We start from the raw sequence: 13,192 nt of genomic DNA, 5'->3' as shown, positions 1-13,192 counted from the left end.
ACAAAGCAAAACTAGATGTTTGTTTATGATAAAAAGCATCATTAAAAAAAACAATATAGAAATGCTAGACAGTCCTTTGGGCAGGAACCAGTAATTCTCCAAAACGACAAACACAACAGGAAAGATGAGAGTCATCCCCTAATGTGATTTTTAGGCGTTTTAGAAAAGTTGTTCCTTTGGCCACATACATGCAAATCTGTAAGAAAGGTGATATTGTAGACATCAAAGGAGTGGGTACTGTTCAAAAAGGAATGCCCCACAAGTGTTACCATGGGGAAGCTGAAAGAGTCTACCTTGTTCCCCAGCACGCTGCTGGCATTGTTGTAAACAAACAAGTTAAGGGCAAGATTCCTGCCAAGAGAATTAAGGTGGGTATTGAGCACATTAAGCATCTAAGAGCTGAGATGGCTTCCTGAAATGCTTGAAGGAAAATGATCAGAAAAAGAAACAAGCCAAAGAGAATGGTACCTGGGTTCAACTGAAGTGCCAGCCTGCTCCACCCAGAGAAGCAGACTTTGTGAGAACCAATGGGAAAAAAGCCTGAGCTGCTGGAACTGCTGGAACTTCTTCCCTATGAATTCATGGCATAGTAGGTGTTAAAAAAAAAAAAAATCCAAGACCTCTGGACTGTAAAAAAAAAAAAGCTAGACAGCAAAAGGAACATTGGTGACACATGTGAGAAACAAGGAATTAATAGTAATATTAAATATAGAGTAAATAAAAATTAAGGTATAATAATATCTTCACATAAAGAACTATAAATTGATAATGATAATTAAACAAAAGAAAAATAGGCAAAATAAAATAATGGGCAATTTATTAGAGAAAAGAGTGGATAATAAATATAGTAAGCATGCAATCTTAGTAGTAGTCAGGAAAACGCAAAACAATACAATATGCCATTTATTATCAGATTGATGGATAGTAAAAGATTAATAATGTCTGGTGCTCATATAGTTACGGGAAATGGAAATATCGTACTTTGTTTATGAAAGTATAATTAGCTATAATCTTCTTGGAAAGTATTTGGTAGAATTTATCAATTAAAAATATGCTATGCTTTGACATCCCACTTTTGATAATTTCTTTAATATAAATTTTATAGAAAAAGTCAGTTTTTATAGAAAAACTCAATATATAAAAACATAAACACATATGTTCCTATATACATGTGTTAAGGGTATATGTTTATTGCAGCATTTAAAAATAATGGCCCCAAACTGGAAATAACCCAAATGTCTATCAATAAGAGAATGATAATGTGAATGAATCATTCATACTATAGTAATCCCATATAGCTAATAAAAATTATTATATCTGTGTACATTGACCAAGTCTTAGAAGAATAAATATGATACATTTAAGTTAAAAAAACAAGTTGCAGAGATATGAATATGATTTCTAAAATACTGTAATAGAAAAACCCTAGTGAGAATAGAGAGATATTAAAGGGTGCATATTAAAGTATGAATATAATCTATGACAATTTATTGGTAAACCTCAGTGTAATTTTTTTTTAACTGCAAAGAACAGTGATTTCAAGGGAAAATTAGATCAAGAGGAATTTATGCCTCTATACCATTAGTAATGGGCCCCCAAACATGAATTATTGACCCATAATTGCTAGGCTCAGGGCCTCTTGTAATCATCTTTGTTTTTTTTCTCCTCAAATATTCTTTATAAAAGTACTTATTAGTAAATTTCTGTGTTGCTTGAAAATAGTATTAAAAAGTAAGGTTTTGAAGCAAGTAAAACCTTGTAGCAATTGACTGCTAAGCTTTTCATTGTTGCATAGCACTCCTTAGCAAATAAAAAACCAAATCAAAATCCTATTTCCTGCTTGCTCAGATTATGGGTGGGCCTTTTCTAGATGAAGTAAATAGTTACAGACTGCATGGAACACAGAAGACAACATACAAACTGAGAAACTCTGTCATGTAAATATCATCTTTCTGAGCTCATCATCCGAGCTGAGTGTAGAGTCATTTGCAGAGTAATGTTAAGTCAGAATAAGGGTTTGTTTGTTTGTTTGTGTTTTAGGCTAGCCAAGTGAAGCAGTGGACGTGGAGGAGGAACAAATAAATCTGTAACTAGTTGTGATCAATTAGTTGTAGACACCATGCACTCAGACCAGCCACGTCGGAAAAAGTTTAAAGCAGGAGTGATCACCTTTATCCCCAAATTACCCATCTCAGAGATGGAGATAAACAGAGAAGGCCTAAGTAATAGGTAGTTACGACTTATCCACATAGTACCTCCCTTCTTGGAAATCCCTCAAATACTCCCTCATTTTCTTTCCTCCTACTTCCATCCATGGCTACAGGAGTAGTCATGATGGGTACCTAAGCATAGCCAGTGAATTATTCCCTGGGAGTTTTAGATCTGGAAACACTGGAGATCAAGGTGGTATCTGTCCTATAGTTGTATGCTCTGCAAGTAAAATCCTGATACCATTGGCAGCCATTTTTTCCTACTATGTAAAGAATACGTAGAGAGAGAGAACAAAGAGAAAAGGAGATAAACGGTATAGAGAACACCTTAGAGATATTTAAGCTCCTGGCTTGAGTTGTTCCAGAGCATTATCCTGTCCTGTAGGCTGGCCCTTCTTGTGACTAGGTTATTCACCTTCCCCTTAGATTCTATGAGACCCCAATAATCTGCCAATAAGTTCCTTTTCTATTTTTTCTTAAGGTAGTGTTTAACTTATTATCCCTTGTAACCAATATAATCCTAAATAATTAAGGATTCTTATTAAATAATTAACATCTTGATAAGAATATTCCAGATGTAAGGACCTTGAGTTAACAATTACAAATATTAAGCGAAAGCAGATACTTGTCCTTCTGCTTCCGCTTGGGCTCTGACATCCCCTCTGGAGCACTCCAACTCCCCTGTCACCCACGGCCTTCCCCTGAAGCTCATGCCTACCATGCTTAACTCTACTTAACTTCTTTAGGACTGACTTTTCAGGAAAGGAAAGGGAAGAGGACAGGGAATGTCCGTAGAGCATTCTACAGAGAGCATCAGATCTGCATAGCTGGCATATGGTAGGGATCCGACAGGCATGCTCCGCACTCTGTTACTCCATTATCATACTGCTAAACACCATGAAGCACTGTATAAGTTTGCGCCACTATAGTTATTTTAAACTGTTTTTATATTTAGTTGCTTACTGTTAAATTTCTATTTACACCTAATTATTTTTAAAGCAGGAAGTACAATAAACTGACGTGGAAATACACATTAATAAGGAGCACGGATTTGACTTCATTAAGTTTGTAAACTTCTGGCCACTAAAAAAATCAGGATGAACAAGGAAAAATGAATGACAAACTAGGAAAATATATTTTTAGTAGTTTAAAATAGTAAATATCCTTAATTAGACAGAAGAGCTGGCATCTTTTGAATTTCTCATTCAGCTAAGAGTCAGTGTCCAGAGAATAGGTTACAAGTATATAATCACATCTTTTTCTTCTTCTTTGAGACCAGGTCTCACTCTATCACGCAGGCTGGAGTGGCATGATCTCAATGTTGTCTCACAGCAGCCTCGACCTCCCAGGCTCAAGCGATTCTCCTGCCTCAGCCCCCCAAGAAGCTTGGACTATAGGTGCATGCCACCATGACTGGCTAATTTTTGTTTTCATTTTGTTTTTTTGATAGAGACAGGGTTTCACCGTGTTGCCTAGGCTAGTCTAGAACTCCTGTGCTCAAGCAATCTGCCCACTGTGGTCTCCCAAAGTGTTGAGATTACAGGCGTGAGCCACCTCACCTGGCCAGATTATCATATTTTAGAAGACTCTTTTCAGATTCTGTCCTCTGCCTGAAGAGATCAAATAGGGAGCTAGTGTTATAAGCCAAAATGATAAACAACAAAGAAAAACCAATTTTGAACATATGACATGCATTCATATCCATGTACACCCAAGTAGAGAAACAGGCAGTGAATATGAAGAGGTAATTCCCAAATGAAATTCATTGACGAGGGAGCAGGGAGCAGAAAGAGTACAGCAAGGGCAATAGCAATTGCTGGTCCTAGCCTTTGATACATTATGAGCAGCCTCTGGGGTTCTCTTTTCTGGCAATTTTGGGAGGCTTTAGGGCTATTTACATTTTTCCTCAGAAGAGTAATTTAGCCTGTGGTCTTCCTAAATTCTCTAGATGAATATTTTTAACCTGTGTCTTTAAGGCTGTCTACCAGGCCTGGCAAGAAGATACAATTTGAAGCACAGGAAGGAAGCCTGCAGAGCTACCTCTGGGATGGACACTATTCTCTGAGGTGCTGCTTCCTCTTCCCCGCTGCTAAAAGTGAATTATTAAAGGGAGATTAAAATAAGCTAAAAATTTAATTAACAAAGTAATGAGATCATCAGAACCAGCAGACATAATAAAAACAGGACAGATCCACCCACAGACAGTCCTAAGTCAGAAATAACTGAAGGTAATAACTTGTTCTGAGTAGCAGATGTGACGTTGAGGGCAGGGACATTTCTTAACCACAGTTACAAGGTCCTTGAGGCCTCAAGCCTAAGACATGCAAATTCTACACTGGACTACCCTGAGGCTTATGTGCCCTGATGTGTTTACGGGCTTTTAGGCTCTCAGCTGTTTGCAAGTTCTCTGCACTCTTGACCTCAAAGAAGTCACATGCAAATTCCTTCCTTCCTTCCCTCCTTCCCTCCTTCCCTCCTTCCCTCCTTCCCTCCTTCCCTCCTTCCCTCCTTCCTTCCTTTCCTCCTTTACTCCTTTCCTCCTTTCCTCCTTTCTTCCTTCCCTCCTTCCCTCCTTCCCTCCTTCCTTCCTTCCTTTTCTTTCTTTCTTTCTGACGGAGTCTCTCTCTGTTGCCCAGGCTGGAGTGTCAATGGCACCATCTCGGCTCACTGCAACTTCTGCCTCCCAGGCTGAAGCGATTCTCCTTTCTCAGCTTCCCTGGTAGCTGGGATTACCGGTGCCTGACACCACGCCTGGCTGATTTTTTTATTTTTAGTAGAGACAGGGTTTTACCATGCTGGCCAGGCTGGCCTCAAACTCCCAACCTCAGGCGATCCGCCCGCCTTGGCCTCCCAAAGTGCTGGGATTAGGGGTGTGAGCCACCACGCCCGGCCGCAAATTTCAAACTGTAGAGTCGGAGTGTTTCCTTAGAAAGTGGCATATGCATGGTGCAAACCATGCTCCTATTTTAGATTCTGGTTTTGGCTGGGCGTAGTGGCTCACACCTGTAATCCCAACACTTTGGAAGGCCGAGGCAGGAGGATTGATTGAGGCTAGGAGTTTAATAGCAGCTTAGGTGACATAGCAAGACTTTATTTAAGTCTTTATTTAAAAAAATAGATTCTGCTCTTGGGGAATGTTCGTCTAGTTTATAGCTCATATCCCTATACATTCCCATGCCAGGTCCATAACTGATTTCTTTATCGACACCAGGGGTGGGTTTTCTAGAATTTGCAATATCTGTTACTTTAGCTTAGGAATTCTAGACTAGCCTGGGCAACATAGTGAGACCCCATCTCTACCAAAAAAAAAAAAAAAAAAGAATGCTGTAGAAAACCAGTTTGCAACAGTGAGAGGTAATACTACTACTAAAGTTATAAGCAAAAATAAATGGGGTCCCAGAAGAAAGCCTTTGAAAGTAGACTCTAACATTTTGCTAGTCTACAAGCACATTTTTAAAGCAGCTGTAATATTACACTACTTTAGAAATTGCTGATTTTGGATATTAGTGACAACATTTTAATTACAATAGCATTTAGGATAAAATGATATCAGTCGGCATGATAGTATATTTATAAGAGCATTTCATTAAAGCAATTACATTTTTGGTATTCACCTCTCTCCCTGTGAGAACTATGATATCAGTTAAGCTCATAAGAGCTGCTTTCAGCCAGAGAGGGGCGAATCCGAAATCCGTTTTCCAGACTTCACTTTACACATTCTAAATCTTATCAGATTTTCAGCAGGTGAAACAACAGAAATGACATGCAAATCAACCATTCTTTGCTTTCTAGTGTAGAAGGTTGAAACTTAGGGTTTTAATGATTTGTAGACCAGTCTTTCATGCATTATTGCCATAGAACCTGAAGAGTCTGCACCCGATAACCACCCACATTATCCTCATTTAATTTCTTCACTGAAATAGAAGGCAGACCTAGATTCAGAATAGGTGATGAGCTAGACCTGTAGCATTTGTTTTATTCAAAGACAAAATCCAAAATTCAAATCAGTGAGAAAGGGGAAAAAACAAACATCCTTCAAATGTGACAAGTATTACATGGAAGTAGCAATGGCTGACATGTCCTATTCAGCTAAAAGGGTCAATGTCAGAGGGGGAATAAATAAATGCTGCCCGGCAGGGAGTGGTTTCTATGGAGGATTTAGCATTTCCCCTCTTGACTAGGTTTATAGAATAAAGAAGATGCTCTTTAAATTTGTGGACACCACTAAATTTAAGGGCTAACATATTTTATGAAGGTGAATTAAGATGAGAGTAGGTTTGCCAGATAAAATACAGGATGCTCAGTTAAATTAGAATCTCAAACAAACAACAAATAATTTTTAGTATACAAACAATTATAATTCTTAACTGTGTTTTAAGCGACATTTGGGACACACCTATATGAAAAAACTATTCACTGCTTATCTGGAATTCAAATTTACCTGGGTGCCCTGTGGTTTTTATTGGCAAACCTGGCACCCCTAAATGGGGGACTTGTGGCGGAAAAGAGACTAAACAGTGATGAAAACAAGGTATAAGACTTAGAGCAGGCCGGGCGCGGTGGCTCAAGCCTGTAATCCCAGCACTTTGGGAGGCCGAGACGGGCGGATCACGAGGTCAGGAGATCAAGACCATCCTGGCTAACACGGTGAAACCCCATCTCCACTAAAAAATACAAAAAACTAGCCAGGCGAAGTGGCGGGCGCCTGTGGTCCCAGCTACTCGGGAGGCTGAGGCAGGAGAATGGCGTACACCCGGGAGGCGGAGCTTGCAGTGAGCTGAGATCCGGCCACTGCACTCCAGCCTGGGCGACAGAGCCAGCCTCAGTCTCAAAAAAAAAAAAAAAAAAAAAAAAAAAAGACTTAGAGCAGTGAGCAGCTTGTTTTGGAACTCAAAATGATCCCATAAATCTAAAGAAATTCTCAGACTGCAAAACAATAAAATTGGTTGAGAGAAGAACCAACCAATCTTCTAAGATGGTAAAGCTAAAAAAACAACAGTGAAAACCTTGGTTGTATGCTTCTAAATGTCAATTTTTCTAAAATTTTCATTTTATGTTTATTTATTTATTTTTAGAGATGGAGGTTTTGCTATGTTGCCCAAGCTGGACTCAAACTCCTGAACTCAAGGGGTCCTCCCTCCTCAGCCTCCAGAGTAGCAAGTACTACAGGCTCATACCACCTCTGCCAACTTGGGCAGCTTTAATTTTCTTTCTTTCTTTCTTTCTTTCTTTCTTTCTTTCTTTCTTTCTTTCTTTCTTTCTTTCTTTCTTTCTTTCTTTCTTTCTCTTTCTTTCTTTCTCTTTCCTTCTTTCTTCTTTCCTTCCTTTCTTCCTTTCTTCTTTTCCTTCTTCTTTCTTTCTTTCTTTCTTTCTTTCTTTCTTTCTTTCTTTCTTTCTTTCTTTCTTTCTCTCTCTTTCTTTCTTTCTCTCTTTCTCTCCTTTTCTCTTCTCTTTCCCTTTCTCTTTTTCTCTCTTTCTTTCTTTCGTTTTGAGACAAGGTCTAGCTCTGTCACCCAGGCAGAGTACAGTGGCAAGATCACAGCTCACTGCAGCCTTGACCTCCCAGGCTCAAGTGATTCTCCCACTTCAGTCTCCCGAGTAGCTGGGACTACAGGTGTGCACCACCACACCTGGCTAATTTCTTGCTTTTTTTGGTACAGATAGGGGCTCATTATGTTGCCCAGTCTAGTCTTGAACTCTTGGGTTCAAGCAATCCTACTGCCCTGGCCTCCCAAAGTGCTGGGATTATAGGCATGAACCACTGTGCTCAACCTTTTTGCTAATTATTTTTGTTTTCCCAGTCTGCAGGCTTTCACTTTAGGTAGTTAAGCAATAAGTGTTTTTGAACGAAGCAATCCTTTCCTTAAACATAACCTCCTTTCCAGTGCATTTACAAGCTTCTTAACAATTATTGGCTTTATTTTGTAAGAAAATCATGACACTTGCCTATTTCTTAAGAAAAAATCAGAGATATTTGTGTAGCCATCAAAGTGAGAAAATATCCAAGTTTGAGTGAAACCAGAGTCATTAAATTGTGACTACCGAGTCCACAGGAGCTCAGAGATGCAAATTACCTACTTGGATGAATCTGACCCCAGGATAATTTTCAAAACGCTGAGCTCAATTCAACCAATAAGCTAATCAGAAGAGATCCACCTTGAAAGGAAAAAGTCAGGCAGCAGCCTTCCAAGCATTTTTTTTCTATAACCTTCGCAGCAAGGGAGTGAGGACCTTTTAAGAATTAAGCTTTGTAACTGCCCTATTGTTATTTGTGGACTCCCTCTGCTATTGTTTCCTCCATAGTGATTGACACACAAACCCCTAAAATGAGAAGGATCAGCGGGTCTGTCTGTAGAGAGTGACAGCATTGAAGCAAGACATTCAGAAGCCAGCCTGACACAAAGGGGACAAGGACAACTGCCACCCCAGCCCCCATCTCTTTCCAACCCAAGAGACGGTGAGTCAGAGTCTAAAGAGAGTGTGGGGGTCCAGGTGTGGTGACTGACGCTCCTAATCCCAGCACTTTGTAAGGCAGGAGGATTACTTGAAGCCAGGAGTTTGAGATTAACCTGGGCAACATAGTCAGACTCTGTCTCTACAAACAAAAAGGAATAAAGAGAATAGAGGAATAGATTTGGCTGTCGAGGGAAGGGAGACTGGGGAAGGGAAATGTGAATCTATTTGTATATATACAAATCCATTTGCATATATACATTCTTTAGGAAGTAGGGTACATATCTTCTATAGCATTTTTAAATTTTTAATTTTTTTATACTTTTTTTTCATTTTTATGTTACTTTGAACCCTGAGAAGCTATATATTTTAAAGAATTTTAAAGATGGCTTTGGCTGAAAGTTGGACAGGTAAAATGACTTTGAAGAAACTGTTGGAGGCCCAGCACAGTGGGCACACCTATAATGCTAATATAGTATTTGTTGGGAAGCCGAGTCAGGAGGATTGTTTGAGGCCAAGAGTTCAAGACCAGCCTGGGCAACATAGTGAGTCACTATCTCTATTTTTTTTTTTTTTTCGAGATAGAGTCTCTCTTTGTCACCCAGGCTGGAGTGCAGTGGTGCTATCTCAGCTCACTGCAACCTCTGCCTCCCAGGTTCAAGCTATTCTCCTGCCTCAGCCTCCCGACTAGCTAAGAACATAGGCGCCTGCCACCACACATGGCTAATTTTTGTGTTTTTAGTAGAGATGGGGTTTCACCATGTTGCCAGGCTGGTCTGCCTGCCTTGGCCTCCCAAAGTGTTGGGATTACAGGTGTGAGCCACTGCACCCAGCCCCTATCTCTATTTTAAAAAAGAAAAAGAAATTGTTGGAAAAAACTTGCTTCTTCTTGTAAGCAATAAGATGTCATGGTAGCATATTTTTTTCATGACAGCCCTATTGGTTCCTTACCATTTCCTAATTCTTAAAGGAATAAAACATTAAATTTTAAATAAAGTTTTTGAAGCACAGTGAAAATCTTTCTGTTCTCTCTGCTTATTCAGACTCAGTATATATAGCAAAGAGAAATAAGATAACGAAAAATTTACCTACTTTACACTTTCACTCATGGTCAAGTCCCCTCTGTTTACCTACCTCAGATTAATAATTGCTCCTTAGTAAATAGCAAGGCCTTCTGAAAACAAAGGCATCCTTAATATAGCTTCAGAGCCTGGTTCTGGGGTGAAGCAGCTTTAGAACACCTGCCAACAGTATTTGTTGTGGAATTATAATAGAATCCTTGTGACATGCTTTGCTCATGTGCTTTTCTGTCTGAGGACAAAACCTCTATCACAGAAAACCTAACACCTACACTCACCAAGAATCTAGGTGGGATGGGAGGGGAGGTGCAGGTGAACTTCACAAAGTCTAGAGATCACACATTTCACACATTCCGAGAGCTGAAAATAAGCGTTCTTGCACCTCCAAAGTTATTCTCACAAAACGAGGTGCAATGATAAGTTAACATCTAGGTTTCAGTTACCACTTAGCTGCAGGGGAGTTTTAAAAATTATTACATTTGTGAAATTAGATTTAATAAAAGGAATTTCTTTTACAAGAAGCCTTAAGGAGAGCCTATCTGTTGCCATGTATCATGGCAACCGGTGATCAATTGAACAATTGATCAGTGAACTGATAATAATTAATGTATACATTTTGCAATACAGTCCCCTCTTTTAAAAGAAATGCATTTTTTCATAAGCAGAAGACTCAAAATAAATGTTCTATTTTTAATATGATGCTACAGTGGAGGATTTTAATCTGTTATACACTGATATCCATGTGTCTGGAATGTTGGAGGCAACTCTATTTGAAGCAAGGGGTTGGGCACTCAAGAGACCATCTTCTGTTTAATCTAGAGGGTAAGAATGGCCTGTCCAACCAAGTCTGTGTCCTTCTTTCTCCCTTACACTTTCACTTTGCTCCTGCCCCTTTGAATAGATAAGTAAAGAACTTGTGAGAACTATAGGTTTTATCTACTTCAGCAAGTACTCCCTATGCAGGGCATGGTGGCTCACATCTGTAATCCCAACACTTTGGGAGGCCGAGACCGGCGGATCCCTTGAGCTCAGGAGTTTGAGACCAGCCTGGACAACATGACAAAATCATGTTTCTACACAAAGTACAAAAATTAGCAGGACATGGTGACACATGCCTGTAGTCCCAGCTACTCAGGAGGCTGAGGTGGGAGGATCAATTGAGCCCTGGAGAAAGAGGTTGCAGTGAGTTGAGATGTTGCCACTGTACTCCAGCCCAGGCAGCAGAGCAAGATCCTGTCTCAATAAAAAGAAAGAAAGAAAGTGCTCCCTGACCACCCCAAGATAATGCACTCTTTCCCCCGCTCTTTGTTACTATAGCTCCAGAAGACCTATTTAATATGCACCTTTCTAAAAATATTGCAAACTCCTTAATGAAGTCATCTTTGTGCCCCCATGGCCTGGCTCTGTATGGGACACACAGTAGATACTCCCTAAATGTACGTTGAGTGCATGGGTTAAAGTAAAAATGAAGTAAATGGCGAGAAGGAGTTACATATTGTTGGGGTTCAGAAAGAGAAACCCTGAAGACTAGCACTTTGGCATGCTGAGAGGCTTTAGAAGCTGCCTGAGAATCCAGACCCTTCTAACACCTTGTCCTGTCCCTGCCTCCCCAAGAACAGGGTAAGTTTCTCTTTCAGTTTTTCTTATCTGATCAGGAAAGCTTTTTTCCAAGAGAAATGCAATTGTCTTAAGACTCCCTCTTTAGAAATATCATCAAAGAACCAGAAATGATCAACCACCAGAGAAAAGCAGAGACTGGGGTCACCATGCCCAGAAAAACTTTTTATTGATTGACTGATTGATTGATTGATTGGTTGATTGATAAAGGGTCTCTCTCTGTCATCCGGGCTGGAGTGCAATGGTGCAATCTGGGCCACTGCATCACTGCAGCCTCGACTTCCAGGGCTCAAGCCGTCCTCCCATCTCAACCTCTCAAAGTGCTGGGGTTACAGGCATGAGCCACTGTGCCCAGCCCCAGACAGACTTTTCATCTATTCTTCTGAGGGCAGCTCCAAGAGATTACCTGGGGCACTTTATCTGCATAAAGCAACGTGCGACACACCTTCCCGTAATGTCTGCCTTCCACCTCCCTGACCCATTCATTCTCCCCAGTGATTTACTACCTGTCAAAAGAATTTGCATTCCTCATCTCCTCCTTCCCCTATGAAAAAGGGTATATAAGCTTTTGTACCACACTGGGTATTTGGGTAATTACTCTGTGATACTCCCCTCTGCCCTTGTGCACATTAATAAATTTGTACGCCTGTTCTCCTATCAATCTGCCTTTTGTCAGTGGCTTTTCAGCAAAACTTCAGAAGCAGAGGGTCTCTTTATCCCTCCAAGGCATTTGGAAAACCACTACTGTAGTGGATTGACTGGTGTCCCCTCAACATTTTTATCTGCTCAGAATCTTGGAATGTGACAATATTTGAAAACAGGATCTTTACAGATATGAGTTATGTATTTCAAGATGAAATAATCCTAGATTTGGAGTCTACCTTAAATATGATGACTAGTATCTTTGTAAGTAAAAGGAGAGGCCAGGCACGGTGCCTTGTGCTTGTAATCCCAGCACTCTGGGAGGCCGAAGTGGGAGGATTGCTTGAGCCCATGAATTCAAGACCAGTCTGGGCAACAGAGTGAGACCACATCTCTACAAAAAATAAAAAATAAAAAGAGAGCTGAGTGTGGTGGTGCATGCCTTTACTTCCAGCTGCTGGAGAGGCTGAGGTGGGAGAAATGCTTGAGTCAAGGAGTTCAAGGTGGCAGCGAGTCATGATTGTACCACTGCACAGGAGCCTGAGTAAGAGTGAGACTCTTTAGAAAAAAAGAGAGAGAAAGAGAGAGAGAGAAAAAAGGGAGATTGGAGACAGATATCCATAGAGAAGATGACCATATGAAGATGAAAGTAGAGACTGGAATTATGCTGCCATGAACCAAGATACACAGGAACCATCAGAAACTAGAATAATCAAGGAAGGATTTTCTTCTAGAGTCTGCACAGGGAGCATGGCCCTGCTAACACCGTGACTTTAGACTTCTGGTCTCCAAAACTATGAGAATAAATTTATGTTGTTTTAAATCACCTAGTTTGTGATAATTTGTTACAGCAGCCCTAGAAAACTAACACACCATTGTTTGGACAGCAACTGTGATCCTAGACGATTGCAAAAGGGCTGCAAACTTATTTTCTCTTCTTATTCCCAGAGAACTAAGAAAAAAATATATACGTATACTTCAGAGATAGTGCAGGTTTGGTTACAGATCCCCACAGTAAAGATAACACCACAATAATTAAAAAAAAAAAACTCATAAAATTTTTGGTTTCCCAATATATATAAAAGTTATGTTTAAACTATGCTATGTCTGTTAAGTTGCAGTAATATTATGTCTAAAAAACTCAATGGACAAACCTTAATTTTAAAACATTTCTTTTTTCTTTTTTTTTTT

Source organism: Macaca nemestrina, chromosome 10 (assembly GCF_043159975.1).
Source record: "Macaca nemestrina isolate mMacNem1 chromosome 10, mMacNem.hap1, whole genome shotgun sequence".
Classification (NCBI taxonomy): Eukaryota; Metazoa; Chordata; class Mammalia; order Primates; family Cercopithecidae; genus Macaca; species Macaca nemestrina.
The sequence above is the reverse complement of the archived record's forward strand: the minus strand, read 5'-3'. Positions refer to the sequence as shown.